At 43.3% G+C, this 22,641-nt stretch overlaps 1 protein-coding gene across 7 annotated transcripts in view; it reads right to left on the bottom strand.

Annotated features, from left to right (window-relative positions):
- Positions 1 to 22,641, bottom strand: part of LOC106608040 (1-phosphatidylinositol 4,5-bisphosphate phosphodiesterase beta-4) — a 172,460-nt gene that overhangs the window by 98,534 nt on the left and 51,285 nt on the right. The gene's annotated exons all lie outside the window — the stretch shown is intronic.

Raw genomic sequence — 22,641 nt, 5'->3', positions numbered from 1 at the left:
ATGAATAATTTGTAACATGTCTATAACTGCATCAGTAAGGAGGGTTATATCTGGATCAGACAGCAGACTAACTGTCAACTAGGATTTTTCAGAAGGGCTGAGGTATGTAGGATATGTACAGTGCATTCGGAAAGTATCTAGACCTCTTGACTTTTTCTGAATACTTTCCGAAGGCACCATAATGTGTCTCAATAAAAGTGTGTGCATGTTGAGTGTATTTCCATGAGAAGTGCTGTGTGCTTAGAAAAGGATACAGTTGATGTGAGTAATGACTGTGAATAAGAGGGTGCGTGCGTGCGTGCGTGCGGCGTGCGGGTGTGTGAGTGAGTGCGTGCGTGAGCGCAAGTGTGTGCGTGCGTGCGTGCGCACGTGTGTGTAGACGCCACGGTACAGATACAGATCACAGAATAATGGCAGAGTCATTATTTTCTCTCTAGTAGGGAGAGGGAAGGAAGCCGGATGTTGATGAGAAATAATGGGAGAGCGACACAGAACGAGGGAGATGAGAGAAGGGGGGAGAGACAGAGAGAGCCAGCTGAGCATGACAGAATTTGGGAGAGGCGAGTGGCTCTGTGTGTGTGTGTGTGTGTGTGTGTCCATTTGAGTGTGTGTGCATGCCTGCGTGTTCTGTGTTTGATGTTAGGTACACAGATCTGAGACCATAGCAACACACTGTGCATCAAAACACCCTCTACCTCTTCTGAAATACAGCAACACGAGTTTGATTCAATTGCCAAAATGTACACCTGGGGTGTTTCTCCAAATTATTAATACCATACTCCGAGCATGCAAATTTGTGACGTAAATTGAGTAAATAGTATGCTTATTGGTCATAGTATGGATATAGTTAGTATGCCAAAAGTTCCCTGATGTCGTACTACATTCGCCAAATTACGAATTATAAAAGAAGTCGACACTATTTCCATGCTTTTAGGGCCCATAATGCAATTCTTCATAAAATGGGCGTGGCTTCACATTGTTTTCAGATTTGAAGAAAATGGCAGAAAATATGCAGCCGAAGTCCAATGAGAGCGGATACAAATTCATTGCTTTAACTAATTACGACAAATTTTAAGAAAATGTTGAGCAATCTAATAAAGTAATGACTTTCCAAATAACTTACCCTACACGTTATGTTGGCTGACAATTTGTTAGCTACACTATCCTTACGAACCACATAGCATATTATTACAGCAGTATGTACCGGTATGTTAGCTAGCTACCTAACGTTAGTTGGCTACTAATACATCAAAATTACCAGTATATTAACTTTATGCTATCTAAATAACTACCCAACGTTTACTGGCCTGATTAATCCTGTAATTCTTAGTTTAGCTAAGTGGTATAGTCGTACGTTCTCAAATGGACATTCTGGTGCTTTCGTAAATTCGCTCTGGCCATCTACTCCAATTTCAGAGCACTCTCGTCTGAGTGTACCAGAGTGCAGAATAACTGATGGATTTACGAACGCTCAACACCCATAGAATATATGACCGGTGTCAGTAAACGTTGGCAAAAAAGCTTAATTAAATTGTTGCCAGCAGCACAGTTAGTCACCAACGCTCTGGATAACATGAAAACTGCCTAACCAGCTCTGCTAGGGCAAGTAAAATGGTCAGAGTAAGGTGTTCTCTCATTTATGTCTGGAAATAGCTAGCAAGCTAGCCAACATTAGCCAGTTAGCTGGGTGCTTGACTGCCATTGTGAGGCCAGAACGCTTGGATCAACCCTACTCCTCGGCCAGAGCATCCAGTGTGCGCTCCGAATGCTCCAAGAGCGAACCGCTCTGAATTTACAAACGGACAATGCTCTGAATTTACGAACGCCCAGAGCGCACTCTGAGCGTCCTCTGGTACTCCAGATTGTATTTAAAAACACACCCAAAGTTGTAAAATGTCTAGCTAGTAATTTATTATGTTAAAAAGCAAGGAAGAGGTTGCATAGCAACAGCATCAACTTCCGGTAGACAGGCGAAGCTCTAGTACACTCAACTGAAAGGAAAACGTTCGCTTACAGTATACAAAAATGATCTAATAGTATGTAGTATATACTCATGAAATATGTAGTATACAGTATGTTAGTATGGGTATTCGAACACAGCTTCTGACTTCGAAATGAAATGTTGCCTATTCACATTTCATGCTGCCTGACTACAATATTTTATCTTGATACGTTAATAAATACATGCAGTGTACATTTTTGCATTTTTACCTGCCTACAATACCCACTAGTGTGAGTAAATTGCAAGCCCATAGTAAGTCAATAGTGGCTAGCTACTACTGTTAGCTAGCCAGATAGCCACAAATAATTTGATCTAGCAACCTTTCAATTTCTAGTCCAACACTCTAACCACTAGGCTACCTTCCAGCACTTATTGTTAGAGTAAGTGTGTTAACACCGGTGTCCTGGCTAAATTCCCAATCTGGCCACCTAATCATCTCCAGATTCCAATTGGCTCATTCCTCTCCCCTGTAACTGTTCCCCAGGCCATTGCTGTAAATGAGAATTTGTTCTCAGTCAACATACCTGGTAAAATGAAAGTAGTAGGTGGTGTGTTTCCCAGTATTTTCACAGCCCTATAAGAGGTATTGTGGTATTTTATTAGGATCCCCATTAGCTGTTCCAAAAGCAGCAGCTACTCTTCCTGGGATCCACACAGAACATGAAACATGACATAATACAGAACAGAAATAGACAACAGCTCAAGGACAGAACTACATAAAACATATTTTTTTTCAAAAGGCACACATAGCCTACATATCAGTACATACACACTATCTAGGTCAAATAGGGGAGAGGCGTTATGCCGTGAGGTGATGCTTTATCTGTTTGCTGTTCACTTGAGCAATATGAGATGGAACTGAGTTCCATGCAATAATGGCTCTATATAATACTGTACGCTTTTTTGAATTTGTTCTGGATGTGGGGACTGTGAAAAGACCCCTTGTGGCATGTCTGGTGGGATATGTGTGTGTGTCAGAGCTGTGTGTAAGTTGACTATGCAAACAATTTGGGATTTTCAACACATTAAGGTTTCTCATAAAAAGAAGTGATGAAGTCAGTCTCTCCTCAACTATTATTATTATTTCATATTTTGTTGCCTTACAACCTGGAATTAAAATGGATTTTTGGGGGGGTTTGTATCATTTGATTTCCACAACATGCCTACTACCTGAAGATGCTAAATATTTTTTATTGTGAAACAAACAAAACAAAAAGACAAAAAAAAGAAAGAAAACTTGAGCATAACTATCCACCCAGTGGTCCAATGGACAGATACTCCAATCTCCTCTGTGGAGCTTTGCAGCTCCTTCAGGGTTATCTTTGGTCTCTTTGTTGCCTCTCTGATTAACGCCCTCCTTGCCTGGCTGTAAGTTTTGGTGGGCGGCCCTCTCTTGGCAGGTTTGTTGTGGTGTCATATTCTTTCCATTTTTTAATAATCGATTTAATGGTGCTCCGTGGGATGTTCAAAGTTTCATATAATTTTTTATAGCCCAACCCTGATCTGTACTTCTCCACAACTTTGTCCCTGACCTGTTTGGAGAGCTCCTTGGTCTTCATGGTGCTTGCTTGGTGGTGCCGCTTGCTTGGTGGTGTTGCAGACTCTGGGGCCTTTCAGAACAGGTGTATATATACTGAGATCATGTGACAGATCCTATGACACTTAGTTAAATAAAGTCCACCTGTGTGCAATCTAATTTTTGAAGGTAATTGGTTGCAGCAGATCTTATTTATGGGCTTCATAGCAAAGGGGTTGAATACATATGCATGCACCACTTATCTGTTTTTTATTCACTTCATCAATTAGGACTGTTTTGTGTATGTCCATTACATGAAATCCAAATAAAATCCATTTAAATTACAGGTTGTAATGCAACAAAATAGGAAAAACGCCAAGGGGGATGAATACTTTTGCAAGGCACTGTAGTTATATCAGCCGTCTGATTACAATGAATAGCAAGACTTGCCGCTCTGTTCTGGGCCAGATGCAGCTTAACTAGGTCTTCCTTGGAGCACTCGGCCACACGACTGGACAATAATCAAGATTAGACAAAACTAGAACCTGCAGGACTTACTTTTTGGAGTGTGGTGTCAAAAAAGCAGAGCATCTCTTTATTACGGCCAGACCTCTCCCCATCTTTACAACCATTGAATCTATATGTTTTGACCATGACAGTTTACAATCTAAGGTAAAGGAAAGTAATTTAGTCTCCTCAACTTGTTCAACAGCCACACCATTCATTACCAGATTCAGCTGAGGTCTAGAACTTAGGGAATGATTTGTACCAAACACAATGTAGTTTTAGAGTTTTAGAGATGTTCTGGACCAGTTTATTACTGGCCACCCATTCTAAAACAGACTGCAACTCTTTGTTAAGGGTTTCAGTGACTATGGCTGAATTATCAGCATACATGGACACACATGCTTTGTTTAATGCCAGTGGCAGGTCATTGGTAAAAATAGAAAAGAGTAGCTTCCATTAAAGGAAACCCTTTGAGTTCTATTAGATAGGTCTGAATCAACGATATGGCAGAGGTTGAAAAGCCATTACATATCAGTCCTCAACAACAGTTTATGGTCAATAATATCAAAGGCTGAACTGAAATCTAACAGTACAGCTCCCATAATCTTCTTATTATCAATTTCTTTCAACCAATCATCAGTCATTTGTGTCAGTGCAGTACACGTTGAGTGCCCTTCTCTATAAGCATGCTGAACGTCTGTTGTTAATTTCTTTACAGAGAAATAGGATTGTATTTGGTCAAACACAATTTTTTCCAACAGTTTGCTAAGAGCTGGCAGCAAGCTTATCGGTCTGCTGTTAGAACCAGTAAAGGCTGCTTTACCACTCTTGGGTAGCGGAATTTTATGCATGAGTACGATGGATGGCTCACTGTTCATTATTTACATTTTCTGCCTAAATTTGCCCACTTTGCCAATGAAATAATAATTAAAATAATTGGCAACATCAAATGGTTTTGTGATGAATGAGGCATCTGATTCGATAAAGATGGGAGTTGAATTTGTCTTTCTGCCCATAATTTCATTTAAAGTACTCCAAAGTTTTTTTCATACAGTTTCGTCTTCTTCTTTGTTGAGTTTAGTCACATCATTTCTCAATTTGCAGTAAGTAAGCCAGTCAGATGTGCAGCCAGACTTATTAGCCACTCCTTTTGCCCCATCTCTTTCAACCATACAGTTTTTCATTTCCTCATCAATCCATGGAGCCTTAACAGTTCTAACAGTGAGCTTCTTAACAGGTGCATGTTTATCAATAATTGGAAGAAGACATTTCATAAATTCATCAAGTGCGCATCTGGATGCTCCTTATTAATCACATCAGACCAACAAATATTTTTAACATCATCCACATAAGAGTCACAGAAAAATATTTTGTATGATCTCTTATATACTATTTTAGGCCCAGCATTTGGTACTTTGGCTTTCCTGGATATAGCCACTATATCCAATGGGTACGGATACAGCTTCAGAAGAAAGTTCTACAGTATTAAAACAATTGTTCCTGTAGTGTTTGTAAACACCCTGGTAGGTTGATTAATAACCTGAACCAGATTACAGGAACTGGTTACAGTAAGAAGCTTCCTCTTGAGCAAACAGCTTGATGTTCAGGTCCCCAAGAAAGTAGACCTCTGTGTTTACATCACATACACTATCAAGCATTTCACATATTATTTAGATACTGACTGTTAGCACTTGGTGGCCTATAGCAACACCCCAAAAGAAAAGGCTTTAGATGTGCCAAGTGAACCTGCAACCACAACACTTCAATAACACTGGACATAAGATCTTCTCTAAGCAATACAGAGATATGGCTCTGAATATTTACAGCAACACCTCCCCCATAAGCATTTCGGTCTCTTCTACAGATGTTATATCCTAGTATTGCTAATGCTGTATCATCAAATGAATTATCTAAGTGAGTCTCAGAAATGGCTAATATATGATGGTTATCTGATGTTAGCAAGTTATTGATTTCATGAACCTTATTTCTAAGCCTACATATATTAATATGGGCTATTTTCAGCCCTTTCCTGGGTAGCTTCTCAGAGATAGACATAATATTGAAAAGAGCAAACAAAGCCAGAGAAAAAAATATACATTCAGCAGTCCATTAATCAATTGGTGTGTGTGTGTGTGTGTGTGTGTGTGTGTGTGTGTGTGTGTGTGTGTGTGTGTGTGTGTGTGTGTGTGTGTGTGTGTGTGTGTGTGTGTGTGTGTGTGTGTGCGCTTCCGGGTTGAAGCAACAATCCCATAGGCTTGGCTCTCTCATCCCTTCCAGGCTTCTGGGAGGGAGGGTGGACAATGAGTCTGACATAGCGGATATAAGCAATGTCCCCAAGCGCTCTGGAAGCTTCCATGGCTGGGATAGCTTCAGGATAGTCCTCGTTGAGGAAGATATCATTTCCTCTCAAGTTCGTGGCTCTTTCCGGAACAGCTACCTTGTCCTTGAACTTCAGGAACTTTACCACTATCGGCTTGGCCTTTCACTTGGGTTTTCCAGTCCTGTGGTCGCGCTCCACCTCAATCTTCCTGTGGTCCATCTTCAATTTCTCAGAGATCATTTCCCTCACTTTGTCCTCAGGCTCCGTCCAGGTCTCATGTGGAGATTCTGCAATTCCGCCCACAACCATGTTATTCTGCCTTGATTGTCCCTTGAGAATTCTGATTTATCCGTCATTGTTATCATGTATTCACACACAGAACTGATGTCTTCTCTCAATGACTAACAGATTGCTGTCATAAGGCATGCTCCTGTTTCAACTCCTCGAGCTGACCATGGAAGAACTGCAAACTGTTCTTCAGGTCCTGGACCTCTCTGGTCAGGTCGTCCATTATTTTATTAGATGAATCCACCAGTATTTGGACAAAACACGTGAAGCTATTATCTTGTTGTAACAACTAGTTGTGGAACAATCTTTGTTTAAAAGAACCTTCACCTATGATAGTGAGACACCACTGTCCTCAACGGTACTCCCGCCGGCTTTGGTCTTTGTCATGGTAGCTAGCAACGTAGGTTAGGCTGTTCCTCCTCGCAGTTTCAGACAGGGCAGGTCACAGGGAAGATTTAAAACAACAAACAGGGGACTCCAGAGTGGCGCAGCGTCTAAGGCACTGCATCGCAGTGCCAGAGGCGCCCCTACAGACCCAGGTTCGATCCCGGGCTGTATTACAACCGGCTGTGATCGGGAGTCCCATATGGTGGTGCACAATTGGCCCAGCATCGTCCGGGTTAGGGGAGGGTTTGGCCAGGGGGGCTTTACTTGGCTCATCATGCTCTAGCGACTCCTTGTGGCGGACCGGGCGCCTGCGGGCTGAACTCAGTCATCAGGTGAACAGTGTTTCCTCCGACGTATTTGTGCGGCTGGCTTCCGGGTTAAGTGGGCCGGTGTTAAGAAGCAGGGTTTGGCAGGTCATGTTTTGGAGGACGCATGACTCGACAATCGCCTCCCGAGCCCGTTGGGGAGTTGCAGCGATGAGACAAGATCGAAGTTGGGGAGAAAAAGGGGGTAAAAAATACAAAAATAAAATACAAATGAAACAACAAAAAGCAGGGATCCAGACAGTCACAAACCCGGGACAATCCGCAGCCCCAGCCACAATGGCTAACCACATTGTGGGCTGCGTTCAAGCCCTCAAGAAACCCTGCTAGATTGATAGGCGGCTAGCTAGCAGCTAGGCTAGCTGCTAGCGCCAAATAGCTCCTCAGACCCGGCCCTGGTCGGCAGGATCACTGGACAGAGAGAGTAGCAGTCCCAGCGACTGATGCCAACTGCGTTGCGGGATCCAAACTAAAAAGTTAGCTAGCTAATAAAAAAACTTTCCAATACACACCGAGCTCTCCTTCGTTCAGCGTTCAACAGTTGGTCCTGATCACAGTGTTAGTGTAGTAGGAGGAAAAACCATGTCTACAAGTACTCATAGAAAGTGAAGGCCAGGCCCATCAAACACATCCCTCTACCATCTGTGATGTCCAACCAGGGGACTGCATTGGCAGATGTCAAAGCTGCAGGCTAAAGTTAAATCTAGACCTGGTTTCCTCTATCGCAATCGCTCCTCTTTCACCCCAGCTGCCAAACTAACCCTGATTCAGAAGAACATCCTACCCATGCTAGATTACGGAGATGTAATTTATAGATTGGCAGGTAAGGGTGCTCTCGAGCGGCAATATGTTCTTTACCATTCGGCCATCAGATTTGCCACCAATGCTCCTTATAGGACACATCACTGCACTCTATGCTCCTCTGTAAACTGGTCATCTCTGTATACCCGTTGCAAGACCCACTGGTTGATGCTTATTTATAAAACCCTCTAGGCCTCAATCCCCCCTATCTGAGATATCTACTGCAGCCCTCATCCTCCACATACAACACCCGTTCTGCCAGTCACATTATGTTAAATGTCCCTGGGTCGCTCCTCTTTTCAGTTCGCTGCAGCTAGTGACTGGAACGAGCTGCAACAAACACTCAAACTGGACAGTTTTATCTCAATCTCTTCATCCAAAGACTCAATCATGGACACTCTTACTGACAGTTGTGGCTGCGTGATGTATTGTTGTCTCTACATTCTTGCCCTTTGTGCTGTTGTCTGTGCCCAATCATTTTTGTCCCATGTTTTATGCTGGTACCATGTTGGCCTGCTGCCATGTTGTGTTGCTGCCATGCTATGTTGTTTTCTTAGGTCTCTCTTTATGTAGTGTTGTGGCGTCTCTCTTGTCATGATGTGTGTTTTGTCCTATTTTATTTAAAAACATTTAATCCCAGCCACCGGCCCCGCAGGAGTCCTTTTGCCTTTTGGTAGGCCGTCATTGTAAATAAGAATTTGTTCTTAACTGACTTGGCTAGTTAATTAAAATAAATAAAAATAAAAAATATGTATACTTCCAGTTGAGATCTGTTGAGAGAGAATGGTGGGCCAGGCCCATCAAACACATCCCTCTACCATCTGTGATGTCCAACCAGGGGACCGCATTGCTGATGTATTCTTCCAGTTGAGATCTGTTGAGAGGCAGTGCTGTCAAGACTGAATATTCATCAAGGAATATAGCCAAATTTGTATTGGAAAATAGCAAAAAATACAGAATATGCCATTGAAAATACTGCGAAATATTTCAAAACAATCCTAAATATCCAATATTGTGGCTGGGCTTTCGGTATTACTTCTGTCAACGGCAGTCTATTCTATTACTACATCCTTCACTCCATATAACAACAATCTCCACCATCCATACACATGTTCTTCTCCTGAACATGTGAGCTGCAGAACTGGCAGTGCCAACCCCTGGTGACCCCTGCTTGGTGAACTCTTGACAGTGAGATAATTATGTTAGATAACTCTGTGTCCCCCAGGCTGGGGGCTCCCCTGTCGGTAGGCATAGTCTAATATGGCTGCTAGGGTAACACCCATCGGAACACTCCCTCACCTCATAAACCCAAATGAAGTGCCTGGTGAGGAGCCAATGGGGCGCTGCAGCACTGGGGTGGCAGGGGGACATGGAAACAAGGTCCTGTCCTGACTAGGAGGGAATAACCAAACCAACACACGAGGCTACCTGGAACCGCAGGAATCCTAGAGTTCAGAGAGGCCGGCCCAGGGATGGCACGAGGACGGCAGCAGGGACACCTCACACCAGCCTGACCTAACTAGTGAGGATTGCTCCAACACAGAGGTGGCACGGGTACAGCTGCCACACAGAGGTGGCACGGGTACAGCTGCCACACAGAGGTGGCACGGGTACAGCTGCCACACAGAGGTGGCACGGGTACAGCTGCCACACAGAGGTGGCACGGGTATAGCTGCCACACAGAGGTGGCACGGGTACAGCTGCCACACAGAGGTGGCACGGGTACAGCTGCCACACAGAGGTGGCACGGGTACAGCTGCCACACAGAGGTGGCACGGGTATAGCTGCCACACAGAGGTGACACGGGTACAGCTGCCACACAGAGGTGGCACGGGTATAGCTGCCACACAGAGGTGGCACGGGTACAGCTGCCACACAGAGGTGGCACGGGTACAGCTGCCACACAGAGGTGGCACGGGTATAGCTGCCACACAGAGGTGGCACGGGTACAGCTGCCACACAGAGGTGGCACGGATAAAGCTCCTACATAGAGGTGTCACAGGTATAGCTGCCACACAGAGGTGGCACGGGTACAGCTGCCACACAAAGGTGGCACAGGTACAGCTGCCACACAGAGGTGGCACAGGTACAGCTGCCACACAGAGGTGGCACAGGTACAGCTGCCACACAGAGGTGGCACGGGTACAGCTGCCACACAGACGTGGCACGGGTACAGCTGCCACACAGAGGTGGCACGGGTACAGCTGCCACACAGAGGTGGCACGGGTATAGCTGCCACACAGAGGTGGCACGGGTACAGCTGCCACACAGAGGTGGCACGGGTACAGCTGCCACACAGAGGTGGCACGGGTACAGCTGCCACACAGAGGTGGCACGGGTACAGCTGCCACACAGAGGTGGCACGGATAAAGCTCCTACATAGAGGTGTCACAGGTATAGCTGCCACACAGAGGTGGCACGGGTACAGCTGCCACACAGAGGTGGCACGGGTACAGCTGCCACACAGAGGTGGCACGGGTACAGCTGCCACACAAAGGTGGCACAGGTACAGCTGCCACACAGAGGTGGCACGGGTACAGCTGCCACACAAAGGTGGCACAGGTACAGCTGCCACACAGAGGTGGCACGGGTACAGCTGCCACACAGAGGTGGCACGGGTACAGCTGCCACACAGAGGTGGCACGGGGGAATTAGGAAGGGGACACCTCATATCTGCCAGACCTGACAGAGGAAGAATAACATAAGTAACACCTTCAAACTGTGAAGGTTTGAGTTGCTCTTCAATCAGATGCTCTGAGTCTGACCAAGGTCATCACTGACTGAAACCTTAGCCAATCTAACCATTGCCATTACATCTGAGGTCTGTGTAGTCTCCTATTCACTCTGATATTTTCTTCTGCACCTTAACTTAGCCTAATGGTCAGTTGCAGCAAGTCATAAAGTGAGGACACAAGGTACCAGAAAAAGATGACAGGGTATTTTATAATCATAAAGCATTCGGTGGCATCTTAGGAAACTGCCAAACGAATCAAGGTGGTGGTGACCCCCTGGAATAGAAGACGGGAATAGAAGAGACAGAAGGAACAGAAAGAACACAAAGGAATGAGATTGAAAGTAAAAGATTTTGTCTACCATGTAGGATAAAAGCCTTGAGTTTAGCCCTGACCAACTCCTGACAGTTCCAATCCATCACTAGAGGTCTAAGTACAACGAGACCTGGGTTCAAATACTATTTGATATCATTTCAGGACCAATATGACAGTCACACAAGTATTTGAAAGATTTTGAATAGTATTTGAACCCAGGTCTGATTCTATCATTCCTGTCCTCGACACAGTGAGAACTGTGACCCCTCCTAATCCTGATCCTTAACCCTGTAATAGACCCCTGACCCTAGTGTCTTTATGCACAGTAGATCTATTCTATTTGAAGTGCTTTTGCTTTGTGTTGACGTCTGCTAGTCCCAGTTACTATGGTACACTGTTCAGGCCTCATCATCCTGAGGCTGCGTTTACACAGGCAGCCCAATTCTGATCCTTTCCCACTAACATTTCTGGCATAATGCCAATTAATCTGATCCATTAAATCAATCTAATAAAAACCAATATACAAAACAATAAGTCATGGGTCTCGGTCTCAGGGATATGTCATTTTAACGGACTTGTCCAGAATGGCCCCTACAGATCAGAACGGGACTACTGTAGTAGAGAGAGAGAGAGAGACATGTTATCATTTATGCTGCTGCTCTTGCTTTTCACGACAGTGGAGTGTGGCGAGTGTAGCTTGTTGTTGGCCAATCATGAGTCATCAAAGCAGCAATAGGCTACAGTCACAGAGCCTCGTGCCGTGTGTGGAAAAAGTGAGGAGATATCTAATCAACGGAAAATGGAATTAAAATGACGGAATTAAAAGGTAGCCCTTTCCTGCAGTCAAATGACCAAATCGCCCTCTATTGGCCTCATGGGTGGAATGTTAATTATTATTTCAAAGAAACCGCTGATGTATAAAGTTTAACATAGGGAAGAAAACTCAAAATGAAATACAGGTGTCTACTTTGTTTAAACCCATGTGTGTGAGGTGTAGCCTTTAGTTTCAAAGTAGATTTGTTAAAGACTACCAAGAAACACTGTGTTATAATGCCTTACCTCCCTAATCTTACTTCATTTGCACACACTGTATATAGACTTTCCTATTGTGTTACTCACGGTCCGTTTGTTTATCCCATGTGTAACTCTGTGTTGTTTTTGTCGCACTGCTTTGCTTTATCTTGGCCAGGTCGCAGTTGTAAATGAGATCTTGTTCTCAACTGGCCTACCTGGTTAAATAAAGGTGAAATAAATCTAAAAAAGAATCATATTTGATTCTAAATAACCTAGCTGTGGCAACTATTAGTCTACTATAGCGCCAGTCGGCTTGGTTGGTTGCTATCCCTCGTCTCTCCTTCCTCCCGGTGTCACTTTCTCACAGTACCGCCCCTCCCCGCCTACTAGAGCGGCACCTATCGCCTTCCTCTCACGCTTTATCAGCTCCGGTTAATAAAGTAGCTTATAAAATGACTTTTCTGCTGCTTCCCTCACTCGGATCGGGTCTGGATCTGACCAGGTCTATACGGAATGGGTCTAGTTGTCCTCGGGTCCGTTCTCTATATTTAAAACAATGTATGTATGTATATCGGGTCTGGGTGGGAAAGCCCCAGGTCCATTTCGGAACGGCTCCAACTTTTTGAACCCGTGAAGACCTCTAGTGCACACACACAATGCACAATGTTCTTCACAGAGGTGATTTAGAATCTCTCCCCAGGCTACACACACACACCTCCCTGATCTGGTTGGCTCCTGGGTCGTGCTCCCTCCTGTCTCCCCCGCTGTTCCCTCACTGTTCCCCTGAGATCTGGCCTGAGAGATGTGTTCTAATCTAGCATCATTAATGTCATATTCTGACACGTGTACAGTATGGCGTAGCCTATACAATGGTGTATTATACCAGGGCCATGTATACAGGGCTTAGGAATGTGAATGGCGTGTGTGTATCCTGGTTAGCGGTGCTCATGCCGGAGATTGTACACTATAAAGGCTGTTTAACTAAACCAACAGAGAAAGACACATAAGGTGTGTTCTGTTTACACGCAAACGCACACACACACGCAATCTCAACTCATGCTAGGGTTCTATTGGGGCAGAACAACCTTGCTACTACAGAAGAACATACTGCCTATAATATGTCAAGCTTCAACAAACTGTCAATGTTTAGCACAAAGCTAAAGCACAATGCATCTGACTCTTTATAATTAAATAGTTCCTATCAAATAAATCAATCATCTTTCTATTTTAAAAGCATTATGAATGTGACATAGAGAAGTCATTAAAAATGAGGATATGGATGGTGTGGACTTTTAAATGGAGTGGAGTCATAGATGGAGTGGACTGATAGATGGAGTGGACTAATAGATGGAGTGGACTTATAGATGGAGTGGACTAATAGATGGAGTGGACTGATAGATGGAGTGGACTAATAGATGGAGTGGACTTATAGATGGAGTGGACTGATAGATGGAGTGGACTTATAGATGGAGTGGACTTATAGATGGAGTGGACTAATAGATGGAGTGGACTAATAGATGGAGTGGACTAATAGATGGAGTGGACTTATAGATGGAGTGGACTAATAGATGGAGTGGACTAATAGATGGAGTGGACTGATAGATGGAGTGGACTATTAGATGGAGTGGACTAATAGATGGAGTGGACTAATAGATGGACTATTAGATGGAGTGGACTAATAGATGGACTAATAGATGGAGTGGACTAATAGATGGAGTGGACTGATAGATGGACTAATAGATGGAGTGGACTGATAGATGGAGTGGACTGATAGATGGAGTGGACTAATATATGGAGTGGACTAATAGATGGAGTGGACTAATAGATGGAGTGGACTAATAGATGGAGTATTAGATGGAGTGGACTAATAGATGGACTAATAGATGGAGTGGAGTAATAGATGGACTAATAGATGGAGTGGACTAATAGATGGAGTGGACTAATAGATGGAGTGGACTGATAGATGGAGTGGACTGATAGATGGAGTGGACTGATAGATGGACTATTAGATGGAGTGGACTAATAGTTGGAGTGGACTGATAGATGGAGTGGACTAATAGATGGAGTGGACTAATAGATGGAGTGGACTGATAGATGGACTATTAGATGGAGTGGACTAATAGATGGAGTGGACTAATAGATGGAGTGGACTAATAGATGGACTACTAGATGGAGTGGACTAATAGATGGAGTGGACTGATAGATGGAGTGGACTGATAGATGGAGTGGACTGATAGATGGACTATTAGATGGAGTGGACTAATAGTTGGAGTGGACTGATAGATGGAGTGGACTAATAGATGGAGTGGACTAATAGATGGAGTGGACTGATAGATGGACTATTAGATGGAGTGGACTAATAGTTGGAGTGGACTGATAGATGGAGTGGACTAATAGATGGAGTGGACTGATAGATGGAGTGGACTAATAGATGGAGTGGACTGATAGATGGACTATTAGATGGAGTGAACTAATAGTTGGAGTGGACTGATAGATGGAGTGGACTATTAGATGGAGTGGACTAATAGATGGAGTGGACTGATAGATGGACTATTAGATGGAGTGGACTATTAGATGGAGTGGACTAATAGATGGAGTGGACTGATAGATGGACTATTAGATGGAGTGGACTATTAGATGGAGTGGCCTAATAGTTGGAGTGGACTAATAGATATAGTGGACTGATAGATGGACTATTAGATGGAGTGAACTAATAGATGGAGTGGACTGATAGATGGAGTGGACTATTAGATGGAGTGGACTAATAGATGGAGTGGACTAATAGATGGAGTGGACTAATAGATGGAGTGGACTGATAGATGGAGTGGACTAATAGATGGAGTGGACTAATAGATGGAGTGGACAAGGGTTGCAAAGGGTCGGAAACTTTCCATGGAAGTTAAACCCTGGAATTTGGGGAATTTTGCTTAAATTCATCAAAAAAGTGAACCTTTTTTATGGGATACACATAAGACAATTCTAGGTCTTGTGGCATATTTTGGTTAAACTATCCCCAATTCAATGGAATTGCAACCCTCTGCATGCACAGTGCATTCTTCCATCACATGTACAGCTGATTCTCAAGATCTTGCACACTAATGAGATGCTATTGAGCCCACACTACTACACTGTCTGAGCCAAGGACAACATGCTTTCTGGTAAGTTTTGATTACAATACCAGGTCGGGTGAATATATTTTATATGACGTACATGATGTTTTGTTAACTAGTAAATAGTAGCCCACAACAAAGTGTGTTTAAATCATTTCTAACTTGTTAACAATTTCTGCTAGTTAGTTTTTGCTACCATGTGGATTTTTAGCTTGCTTGAGCCTGCTAACGAAGGAGTGTTAATTCACCTGTTTCCATACATGTTTCATTTTAAAACATTTATCATCTTACAAAAGGAGTTGTTTAATCTAACTGCTTAACTATGTATCTGTACATGGAATTGCATTTTTTTTTTACTCATTTGTTTCTAATTTAGAATGCAACAAAGACGCAGAATCATCTGGCCAAGTGCATAAAGTTCCTTCACCGCTCACAACAAGCAACCTCTGACAAAAGTCCCTCTACTTCTATTCGAGGTGAAAATGGTGAATCATACACCTTATCGATAGCAACAGCTCATGGTCCTCCTGGAATCAGATTTTTTTGACTCAATGGAGGAACATTGTCAGAGAAATGCTGATGAATGTCTTGCTCGAGCTGTGTATGCAACTGGTTCACCTCTGATGCTCACAGGCAATGTGTATTGGTAGAGATTTCTGAACGTTCTTTGCCCAGCATACACCCCTCCAACCAGACATGCTTTATCTACTAATTTGCTGGATGCAGAGTTCAACAGAGTTCAAGTGAAGGTCAAGCAAATCATAGAGAAAGCAGACTGTATTGCAATCATCTCTGATGGGTGATCGAATGTTCGTGGGTAAGGAATAATTAACTACATCATCTCCACCCCTCAACCAGTATTCTACAAAAGCACAGACACAATGGACAACAGACACACCGATCCCTACATTGCAGATGAGCTGAAGGCAGTCATCAATGACCTTGGAGCACAGAAGGTATTTGCACTGGTGACAGACAATGCTGCAAACATGAAGGCTGCTTGGTCTAAAGTGGAGGAGTCCTACCCTCACATCCCACCCATTGGCTGTGCTGCTCATGCATTGAATCTGCTCCTCAAGGACATCATGGCACTGAAAACAATGGATACACTCTACAAGAGAGCCAAGGAAATGGTTAGGTATGTGAAGGGTCATCAAGTTATATTAGCAATCTACCTCACCAAGCAAAGTGAGAAGAGTAAGAGCACCACATTGAAGCTGCCCAGCAACACCCGTTGGGGTGGTGTTGTCATCATGTTTGACAGTCTCCTGGAGGGGAAGGAGTCTCTCCAAGATATGGCCAAATCACAGTCTGCCGATATGGACAGCCCCATCAAGAGGATCCTCCTGGATGATGTATTATGGGAGAGAGTGGTAAGCAGCCTGAAACTCCTGAAACCTACAGCAGCAGCCATTGCACGGATTGAGAGAGACAATGCCACCCTGTCTGATGTTCTCTGCTTGCAGATGTAAAAAATCCATACTGCCCTGCCCACTTCACTGTTGCTCAGAAAATCATTATCAACTTGCGCCCTCCACCGCAGTGTACATGTTGGACCCCAGTATCTGGCAGTCTGTCTGGTGCAGAGATCAACAAGGCCTATGGTGTCATCACTACCGTGTCTCGTCACCTTGGCCTGGATGAGGGAAAGGTTCTTAGCAGTCTGGTGAAGTACACTTCCAAGCAAGGGCTTTGGGATGGAAATGCAATATGGCAGTCGTGCCAACATATCTCATCAGCCACCTGGTGGAAGGGACTTTGTGGATCTGAGGCTCGTTCCCCTGTTGCCTCCATCATCCTCCAAATCCCACCAACATCAGCCACCTCAGAGCGCGACTGGTCCTAGTTTGGGAACACACACACCAAAGCACGCAACAGGCTGACCAATACAAGAGTTGAAAAATTGGTGGCCATCCGGGCAAATTTGAGGCTTTTGAGCGGACTAATAGGTGGAGTGGACTAATAGGTGGAGTGGACTATTAGGTGGAGTGGACTAATGAGTGGACTAATAGGTGGAGTGGACTAATAGGTGGAGTGGACTAATAGATAGAGTGGACTAATAGGTGGAGTGGACTAATTGGTGGAGTGGACTAATAGGTGGAGTGGACTAATAGGTGGAGTGGACTAATAGATAGAGTGGACTAATAGGTGGAGTGGACTAATAGGTGGAGTGGACTGATAGGTGGAGTGGACTAATTGATGGAGTGGACTAGTAGGTGGAGTGGAGAAGGGCTACATCAGACAGAATCACTTTATGGCTAGGGTTAATGTTTGCCTACTGTATCATAACAATCCCCCTGGGAATCAGGAAAGATGTTACCATAAAAAGTCAGTGTTTACTTAGGCCGTAAGTGGCCATTAATTCAGCAGGAAACAACGGGAGAGAGGCTTGCAGTGTGATACACTAGTTTTATGTCTCCCATAACAACTGATTGTCTGTGCAATCAACAGAAATAACCACAATATCAATGTCTCGGTACCAACGTGTGTGTGTGGCATCCGGTTCTGTATGTCGTTTAGCCACTTAACAAGAGAGGCTGAGTCCAATTAAGAAAAGTAAACACACACTTTATCTATAGGATGAAGATCTGGTGTGTGTGTGTGTGTGTGTGTGTGTATGTAGATGGAGTAGTTTGTGTTTAACTAGTGTGTTTAACTCGTGCCCCTTAACATTATTGAGACCAATCCAACCTGTTCTGCTACTGTAAAACACATAGGCACAGATTTAGGATCAAATCCTAACCTTCACTCCACAAATGTAACGGGGGTCGTATAAAGGGGACCAAGGCGCGGCGTGTAGAGTGCTCATATTTTATTAACGATAACACTTAAACAGAAAATAACAAAAACGTCATCCAACCGTCAGGTAAATAACATACAAAACGGAAAACAACTACCCACGAAAAACTAAGGAAATAAGGCTGCCTAAGTATGGCTTCCAATCAGAGACAACGATAGACAGTTGCCTCTGATTGGAAACCATACCTGGCCAAAACATAGAAAACAAAAACATAGAATGCCCACCCATCTATCACACCCTGACCTAACTAAACAGAAAAACACAGCTCTCCTAGGTCAGAGCGTGACAACAAACTCTCACAGTCTAAATTTAGAAACAGAAGTTTGTCCATAAATATCACATTTAGAGGGTTACGTTTAGGCATTCATTCTGAATGGTTAAGGTAAGGGTTAAGGTTTGGGGTGGGGTTATGAATGGTTAAGGTAAGGGTTACGGTTTGGGATAGGGTTATGAATGGTTAAGGTAAGGGTTAAGGTTTGGGATAGGGTTATAAATGGTTAAGGTAAGGGTTAAGGTTTGGGATAGGGTTATGAATGGTTGAGGTAAGGGTTAAGGTTTGGGATAGGGTTATGAATGGTTGAGGTTAGGGTTAAGGTTTGGGATAGGGTTATGAATGGTTAAGGTAAGGGTTAAGGTTTGGGATAGGGTTATGAATGGTTAAGGTAAGGGTTAAGGTTTGGGATAGGGTTAATAATGGTTAAGGTAAGGGTTAAGGTTTGGGATAGTGTTAAAACTACAAAAATAAATTGCCTAGCACTGGGATTGAACATGTGACCCACGTGGCCCATCCACCATCCCTGTCCACAAGGCCCTGGCAAACCGAATTTGAACTTAGCTCAATGTCTGGGTGATCTAAGGTCCATGTGGCATATAGAGAGAAACAGGTCAGATGAGCTATGGTAGGCCTGCATTTGATGCTTATGCAAGTCAAACAGAAGAGCAGGGAGGGGAGGGAGAGGAGGAGAAAGGAGGAGGAGAGGAGGGGGAGAAGAGGAGATGATAAGAGTGGGAGGAGGAAGAGGTGAGCTGTGAAGATTTAGCTCACATCAATTTCTCCACATTTCAGCTCCTCTCTGAGTGTCATCTGAGGTTTCTCTGATCCCTCAGGCTCTCCCTCTCTGGGCTCTCTTTGTGTGTGTGTGTGTGTGTGTGTGTGTGTGTGTGTGTGTGTGTGTGTGTGTGTGTGTGTGTGTGTGGTGGAGGATCCCCTTCAGAGCTCTGGCTTACAGGGGACTGGAGAAAGGAGCTAGTGTAGAACAGGACTCTCAATAGGACTATGATACAGAGCTAATATGATCGGCTTTAAACAAGGCCCATTCTATCTAGAGAGGATACAGAGGCCACAGTAGGAAAGATATTACATTTAGAAACGACAGGGGCAAGATATGTATCACTTCTTCAGTCTTAAGCCTGTCGCATGTTTCCCAGTCAAAACAGTTTGCTGATATATTATGAGAACATTTAGTTAAGTGTTTGTTTGATTTTGTGTTCGGCAGGTTTCTGGCTGTTCGCACATGCTATTTATTCTCCTGAGGCATGTGGAAGTTCGGTAGCCGAAGTCTACTCCCCTTCGTCGGTGATTGGTCAACAGTACTACTCCTAGTAGGAGTGGGAACTATGGACAGGATTCTTCAATGAAGTGTTTGTTGTCATTCAACCAAAGACTAGTTTTCATGCACATTTTTTCACTTGAGAAATACTGCAACAAACATCTTAGTTAAGATGTAAAAATTAATGATTTATTGATTTATCAGATTAATTCTGACTATTTTGAGGAAGTGTATACTGACTATGTTGATGCTGAGGCATCTCAAGACGGACAAACAGTAATATTGTTGTTTTTCAAGCCAAGTTCTTAAGGCAGTATGCGATGCACAGACGTTTGCTTCTCATAGACGAGTTCTGCTAGAAGCAAACCCAACCTAGTATGTGGGCGCCTTTAGCATTTCAACCTTTTCCTTATATAGTATAGCTAAGTATCACGCAGTTTGATTCAATCATTTTGTGATGGAAACTTAGTCGCACACGCTGACCATTGTGACCATACTGCTTCTGACTCAGACACACAGGTTACCTGACAGTAGACTCAGGAGACAAAGGAAGCAGATGAACTCATAAAGACTGCGGACATTACCTTCACATCTCCCGGCCTCCTCCCTCTCTCTCTGAGTTCTATATATAGCAGTTCATTTTCAGCCTAGCAAACTGGAGTTAAACAAAGGTCCAATGCAGCCATTTTCTCTCAATATTAAACCATTTCTGGGTAACAATTAAGCAGCGGTGGAAAAAGTACCAAATTGTCATACTTGAGTAAAAGTATAGATACCTTAATAGAAAGTTACTTAAGTAAAAGGGAAAATCACCCAGTAAAATAGTACTTGAGTAAAAGTCTAAAAGTATTTGGTTTTAAATATACTTAAGTATCAAAAGTAAATGTAATTGCTAAAATATACTTAAGTATCAAAAGTAGAAGTAAAAGTATGAATCATTTCAAATTCCTTATATTAATCAAAGGAGATGGCACCCTTTTCTTGCTTTAAAAATGTACGGACAGCCAGGGGCACACTCCAAAACTCAGACATTATTTGAAAAAGATTTGCATTTGTGTTTAGTGAGTCCGCCAGACCATAAGCAGTAGGGTTGACCACGTGTTCTCTTCATAAGTGTGTCAATTTCACAAATTCCCTGTCCTGCTAAGCATTCAAAATGTAACGAGTACTTTGGGTTGTCAGGGAAAATGTATGGAGTAAAAAGTACAATATTTTCTTTAGGAATTTAGTGAAGTAAAAGTAAAAGCTGTCAAAAATATAAATAGTAAAGTAAAGTACAGATACCCCCAAAAAATGACTTAAGTAGTACTTTAAAGTATTTTTACTTAAGTACTTTACACCACTGCAATTAAGTACCTTAATGTGATTATTTCCATTAAAAATTGTCAAAAATAAATAAGTAAATGCTTCTTAGCTAAGAGCAATTTCTCAAGCAATAATTGTCCTATCACTGTCTGGGAGTGTGTATCAAGAATGGTCCACCACACAAGGGACATCCAGCCCGGGAGGAGGGTTCCCCCCGGGCTATCTGCATATCAGAAGTCTGCGGTGTGTGTGTGTGTGTGTGATGTTTAAAGAGCTAAAGCACAGGGAGTTCCCTGTGCATAATGTGTGCAATGATGAAAGAAGGGAGAGAGAGAGCGAGTGAGAGAGAGAGAGAGATGGAGAGATGTCAATCTATTGCATTAGCTCACTTAACCCTTTGTGACCTCCTTCCCTGACGGAAACTCCACTTTTCAATAACTGATGCTGTGCCACAGCCTAACATGATTAACAGTGACAGAAAATGCTACAACTCAGTCCAGCCTGACAGAAAATTCACCAGGTGAAGTTTCAAACCTGTCTGACAATAACAGCTAGTTTTCAGGTTACATATCCCTCCCATTAGGCTCGTCCAATTTGGTCCCTCACTCAGACAACTCCCAGACAGTCCTAAGAAAATTCTTGCTTAAGAAATTGTTCTTTGCTAAGAGCCATTTTTTTCATTTCTTTTCAGACAATTTTAATCGAAAACAAATCACAATAATTGTTATTTTGGGGTTGAATGCTGACATTGTACCTAATGATGTTGGAGGAGAGATGTCTCTGGGGAATGCCTGTAAACCCTTAGACTAGAGTAACAGTCCAGAGTGGGCGGCAGGTAGCCTGGTGGTTTAGACTAGAGTAACAGTCCAGAGTGGGCGGCAGGTAGCCTGGTGGTTTAGACTAGAGTAACAGTCCAGAGTGGGCGGCAGGTAGCCTGGTGGTTTAGACTAGAGTAACAGTCCAGAGTGGGCGGCAGGTAGCCTGGTGGTTAAGAGCGTTGGGCCAGTAACCGAAAGGTCGCTGGAAAGGCACTTAACCCTAGTTGCTCTGGAGAAATGCATCTGTTAAATTACTAAAATGTAAATGAGTAGAGGTGCAAACACAACTGCATGAGAGGATGTCTCCCTTTAGGAGCTTCACTCCCCAGTGGTCTTCATATTACAGAGGGACAGTGGGAAGCATCATGGGATATGTAGTCTGAATTATGAAAATACTTAGTTGGCCTATTGTTAGAATGTTGTTACCAAGGTATAATGTAACTTTGTTTTGATGTAACTTTGTTTCCATGTAACTTTGTTTCCATGTAACTTTGTTTTGATGTAACTTTGTTTCCATGTAACTTTGTTTCCATGTAACTTTGTTTTGATGTAACTTTGTTTCCATGTAACTTTGGTTCCATGTAACTTTGTTTTGATGTAACTTTGTTTCCATGTAACTTTGGTTCCATGTAACTTTGTTTTGATGCAACTTTGTTTCCATGTAACTTTGGTTCCATGTAACTTTGTTTTGATGTAACTTTGTTTTGATGTAACTTTGTTTCCATGTAACTTTGTTTTGATGTAACTTTGTTTTGATGCAACTTTGTTTCCATGTTACCCTGTGTAAAATGCTGCATCATTCTGAGCTGTGTGTGTGTTTGTGCATGATAGTGTGTGTGTGTGTTTGTGCATG

This window comes from Salmo salar, chromosome ssa06, assembly GCF_905237065.1.
Source record: "Salmo salar chromosome ssa06, Ssal_v3.1, whole genome shotgun sequence".
NCBI classification, from domain to species: Eukaryota; Metazoa; Chordata; class Actinopteri; order Salmoniformes; family Salmonidae; genus Salmo; species Salmo salar.
The sequence above is the reverse complement of the archived record's forward strand: the minus strand, read 5'-3'. Positions and strand labels throughout refer to the sequence as shown.